The 6,061-nt window shown below is 38.8% G+C and overlaps 2 long non-coding RNA genes across 3 annotated transcripts; both read right to left on the bottom strand.

Moving 5' to 3' along the window:
• Positions 1-6: 6 nt before the first annotated feature.
• On the bottom strand, positions 7-1,610 carry LOC127922647 (uncharacterized). Its single transcript, XR_008111823.1, has 3 exons — positions 1,321-1,610; positions 823-868; positions 7-475 (listed from the first exon to the last, which is right to left on the bottom strand). It is a non-coding gene; the product is annotated as an uncharacterized LOC127922647 (long non-coding RNA).
• A 125-nt stretch (positions 1,611-1,735) lies between these two features.
• On the bottom strand, positions 1,736-5,517 carry LOC127922646 (uncharacterized). Of its 2 annotated transcripts, none has more exons than XR_008111821.1 (6): positions 5,451-5,517; positions 4,565-5,229; positions 3,754-3,798; positions 3,261-3,708; positions 2,907-3,172; positions 1,736-2,815 (listed from the first exon to the last, which is right to left on the bottom strand). It is a non-coding gene; the product is annotated as an uncharacterized LOC127922646 (long non-coding RNA). The 2 variants fall into 2 exon arrangements; XR_008111822.1 differs by having other exon boundaries at positions 5,406-5,509.
• Between the last annotated feature and the right edge of the window lie 544 nt (positions 5,518-6,061).

Genomic DNA, 6,061 nt, shown 5'->3' with positions numbered 1-6,061 from the left:
AGGGGCTCAGTGAATGTGGAGGTGAATGTGATCAGGTGGGTCAGTGTGTCAGAGGAGGCTCTATAGAAGGACAGAGTGCCGGCTGGCCAGTCCAGATACACTCCTACTCTGTGGGAGCTGGAGGGGCGGACGTCTATGTTAGTGTGATTATTATTGTGACTGGCAGAGTAACTGTTGTCAAAGCAGTTCAGACACCAGGACTTGTCATTGTGTCCAAGCCCACAGCCACGCCTTCCTCTCCTGCTGATTCCTTTATATGTCACTGCTATATCAGCCCCCCCCCCACTCCACTCTGCCTCCCAGTAACAGCGCCCAGTCAGACCCTCTCTACACAGCACCTGTCCACAGTCCTCAAATCTCTCTGGGTGATCAGGATACGGCTGCTTCTCTCTCCTACGTGTCACCTTTCTGTTCTCCTCAGACAGAGAGAGGAGTCTGTTTACTGTGTTTGGGTCCAGTGTGAGATCACAGACATCTGATGGATGAAACCAGACACAATATTAGAAATCATCATCATTCACATTAGAATGTTAACTCACTTTTCACTAATTCATTTAATGTAGATGTTTCTAGGTATCAAAAGGAGAAGTTAAGGTAACTTGAGACTTGTTGAATGATCATATGTTATACTGTATGGTAATATAAAACACACTTATTCACATTAATTACACACACACACACACACTCCCTGATTTCTGCTTCTGTAGAACTACAGCTGATATTTAATATGACCAAGTCAGTAATGATGTTGGTCTTTGACTTTAACTTAACTTGAATTAAGACTTATTCTTAGTCATATTCTTCACATCAGTCAACACTCACATTTTCTAAGCCCAGGTTTCATTCTGTTCTTCCACCATGTTCCACACTGTAGCGGTAAGCAGAAGAACAGACAGTCATTGAGGAATACACCTGAACACACACACACACACACACACACACACACACACACACACACACACACACACACACACACACACACACACACACACACACACACACACACACAACACACACACACACACACACACACACACACACACACACACAAACACTGAACACACACACACACACAAACACACGCACACACTGAACACACACACACACACACACACACAACACACACACACACACACACACACACACACACACACACACACAAACACACAACACACACACACACACACAAACACAGGACACACACACACACACACAGTCAGCATATAACTTTGTCCAAGTGGTGGTCAGAATGTTTTTCTTAACCAGCCTGATAAGTCCAACATGTCTGGACATGAACATTGACATAAACCCTCTACATACTTGAGTTTCTCCAGTCTGCAGTGTGGATCCTCCAGTCCAGCAGAGAGCAGTCTGACTCCTGAGTCTCCTGGGTGATTGTAGCTCAGGTCCAGCTCTCTCAGGTGTGAGGGTTTGACCTCAGAGCTGAGACCAGAGAAGCACAGCCTTCCTCTGTGACTAGACAGCCTGACAGCCTGCAAAGAGTCAAATCATATTAAAACCACACTGATATTCTTTGGTGGTGAAAATAGTGGCAGTATATTTTTTCAACATATTCAGATATATCTGTGTCCTGAAACCTTCCATATCTATTCATAAAATAGTGTATCATCATTAAAATGACAAATGATCAAATCATTACCTGAGGATAGAAACATGTATAGTACAAATATTATAGTAGACTGACCAGACCAGTTTAAAAGCAGTATCAGTCAGAAGACAGACAGTGAGGAATCAGATTTAGATTGTATTGAGTATACAGTCCACACCATATCTATTTAGACAGTGAGGTATCAGATTTAGATTGTATTGAGTATACAGTCCACACCATATCTATTTAGACAGTGAGGTATCAGATTTAGATTGTATTGAGTATACAGTCCACACCATATCTATTTAGACAGTGAGGTATCAGATTTAGATTGTATTGAGTATACAGTCCACACCATATCTATTTAGACAGTGAGGTATCAGATTTAGATTGTATTGAGTATACAGTCCACACCATATCTATTTAGACAGTGAGGTATCAGATTTAGCAATTTACCGATAACAGAGACTACAACAAAACATACTAACCTGTCACCATTACCAATAACAGAGGCTACAACAAAACATACTAACCTCTCACCATTACCAATAACAGAGACTACAACAAAACATACTAACCTCTCACCATTACCAATAACAGAGGCTACAACAAAACATACTAACCTCTCACCATTACCAATAACAGAGACTACAACAAAACATACTAACCTCTCACCATTACCAATAACAGAGGCTACAACAAAACATACTAACCTCTCACCATTACCAATAACAGAGGCTACAACAAAACATACTAACCTCTCACCATTACCAATAACAGAGGCTACAACAAAACATACTAACCTCTCACCATTACCAATAACAGAGGCTACAACAAAACATACTAACCTCTCACCATTACCAATAACAGACTACAACAAAACATACTAACCTCTCACCATTACCAATAACAGAGGCTACAACAAAACATGCTAACCTCTCACCATTACCAATAACAGAGACTACAACAAAACATACTAACCTCTCACCATTACCAATAACAGAGACTACAACAAAACATACTAACCTCTCACCATTACCAATAACAGAGGCTACAACAAAACATACTAACCTCTCACCATTACCAATAACAGAGACTACAACAAAACATACTAACCTCTCACCATTACCAATAACAGAGGCTACAACAAAACATACTAACCTCTCACCATTACCAATAACAGAGACTACAACAAAACATACTAACCTCTCACCATTACCAATAACAGAGGCTACAACAAAACATGCTAACCTCTCACCATTACCAATAACAGAGGACTACAACAAAACATACTAACCTCTCACCATTACCAATAACAGACTACAACAAAACATACTAACCTCTCACCATTACCAATAACAGAGGCTACAACAAAACATACTAACCTCTCACCATTACCAATAACAGAGACTACAACAAAACATACTAACCTCTCACCATTACCAATAACAGAGGCTACAACAAAACATACTAACCTCTCACCATTACCAATAACAGAGGCTACAACAAAACATACTAACCTCTCACCATTACCAATAACAGACTACAACAAAACATACTAACCTCTCACCATTACCAATAACAGAGACTACAACAAAACATACTAACCTCTCACCATTACCAATAACAGAGACTACAACAAAACATAAACCTCTCACCATTACCAATAACAGAGGCTACAACAAAACATACTAACCTCTCACCATTACCAATAACAGAGACTACAACAAAACATACTAACCTCTCACCATTACCAATAACAGAGGCTACAACAAAACATACTAACCTCTCACCATTACCAATAACAGAGACTACAACAAAACATACTAACCTCTCACCATTACCAATAACAGACTACAACAAAACATACTAACCTCTCACCATTACCAATAACAGAGGCTACAACAAAACATGCTAACCTCTCACCATTACCAATAACAGAGGCTACAACAAAACATGCTAACCTCTCACCATTACCAATAACAGAGGCTACAACAAAACATGCTAACCTCTCACCATTACCAATAACAGAGACTACAACAAAACATACTAACCTCTCACCATTACCAATAACAGAGGCTACAACAAAACATGCTAACCTCTCACCATTACCAATAACAGAGGCTACAACAAAACATGCTAACCTCTCACCATTACCAATAACAGAGACTACAACAAAACATACTAACCTCTCACCATTACCAATAACAGAGGCTACAACAAAACACACTAACCTCTCACCATTACCAATAACAGAGACTACAACAAAACACACTAACCTCTCACCATTACCAATAACAGAGGCTACAACAAAACATACTAACCTCTCACCATTACCAATAACAGAGACTACAACAAAACATGCTAACCTCTCACCATTACCAATAACAGAGGCTACAACAAAACATACTAACCTCTCACCATTACCAATAACAGAGGCTACAACAAAACATACTAACCTCTCACCATTACCAATAACAGAGACTACAACAAAACATACTAACCTCTCACCATTACCAATAACAGAGGATACAACAAAACATGCTAACCTCTCACCATTACCAATAACAGAGGCTACAACAAAACATACTAACCTCTCACCATTACCAATAACAGAGGATACAACAAAACATGCTAACCTCTCACCATTACCAATAACAGAGGCTACAACAAAACATACTAACCTCTCACCATTACCAATAACAGAGGCTACAACAAAACATGCTAACCTCTCACCATTACCAATAACAGAGACTACAACAAAACATGCTAACCTCTCACCATTACCAATAACAGAGGTTACAACAAAACATACTAACCTCTCACCATTACCAATAACAGAGACTACAACAAAACATGCTACTAACCTCTCACCATTACCAATAACAGAGGATACAACAAAACATGCTAACCTCTCACCATTACCAATAACAGACTACAACAAAACATACTAACCTCTCACCATTACCAATAACAGAGGCTACAACAAAACATGCTAACCTCTCACCATTACCAATAACAGAGGCTACAACAAAACATGCTAACCTCTCACCATTACCAATAACAGAGGCTACAACAAAACATGCTAACCTCTCACCATTACCAATAACAGAGGCTACAACAAAACATGCTAACCTCTCACCATTACCAATAACAGAGACTACAACAAAACATACTAACCTCTCACCATTACCAATAACAGAGGCTACAACAAAACATACTAACCTCTCACCATTACCAATAACAGACTACAACAAAACATACTAACCTCTCACCATTACCAATAACAGAGACTACAACAAAACATACTAACCTCTCACCATTACCAATAACAGACTACAACAAAACATACTAACCTCTCACCATTACCAATAACAGAGGCTACAACAAAACATGCTAACCTCTCACCATTACCAATAACAGAGGCTACAACAAAACATGCTAACCTCTCACCATTACCAATAACAGAGGCTACAACAAAACATGCTAACCTCTCACCATTACCAATAACAGACTACAACAAAACATACTAACCTCTCACCATTACCAATAACAGACTACAACAAAACATACTAACCTCTCACCATTACCAATAACAGACTACAACAAAACATACTAACCTCTCACCATTACCAATAACAGAGACTACAACAAAACATACTAACCTCTCACCATTACCAATAACAGAGACTACAACAAAACATACTAACCTCTCACCATTACCAATAACAGACTACAACAAAACATGCCAACCTCTCACCATTACCAATAACAGACGACAACAAAACATACTAACCTCTCACCATTACCAATAACAGAGGCTACAACAAAACATACTAACCTCTCACCATTACCAATAACAGACTACAACAAAACATGCTAACCTCTCACCATTACCAATAACAGAGCTACAACAAAACATACTAACCTCTCACCATTACCAATAACAGAGGCTACAACAAAACATACTAACCTCTCACCATTACAATAACAAGACTACAACAAAACATGCTAACCTCTCACCATTTGGTGGTAACAACTACAACAAAACATGCTAACCTCTCACCATTACCAATAACAGAGACTACAACAAACATGCTAACCTCTCACCATTACCAATAACAGACTACAACAAAACATGCTAACCTCTCACCATTACCAATAACAGAGGCTTACAATTTATACTGCTATTTGTGCCTCTATAACTTTGTTATTCATCATTATTCACTATTCATATCTAAACGGTAAAATATGTGTATGAATTCCCTCAAATAAAGGTGACATTCTGTACTGTCTCCTAATATGAAACAATATATCTCAAATCCAAAATGCTGGACAGAGCACCACATTTAAACTGTAATCTTCACTCTCCAAACACATGGTGTGGACTATGTGTGTCTGGTAAACATTGTGGATCTGGTGATACAGTTATCACTTGTTGACCAACTACAG

The sequence above is a fragment of the Oncorhynchus keta genome, unplaced genomic scaffold (assembly GCF_023373465.1).
Source record: "Oncorhynchus keta strain PuntledgeMale-10-30-2019 unplaced genomic scaffold, Oket_V2 Un_contig_26548_pilon_pilon, whole genome shotgun sequence".
Taxonomy (NCBI): Eukaryota; Metazoa; Chordata; class Actinopteri; order Salmoniformes; family Salmonidae; genus Oncorhynchus; species Oncorhynchus keta.
This window is presented reverse-complemented; position numbering and strand designations above follow the sequence as displayed.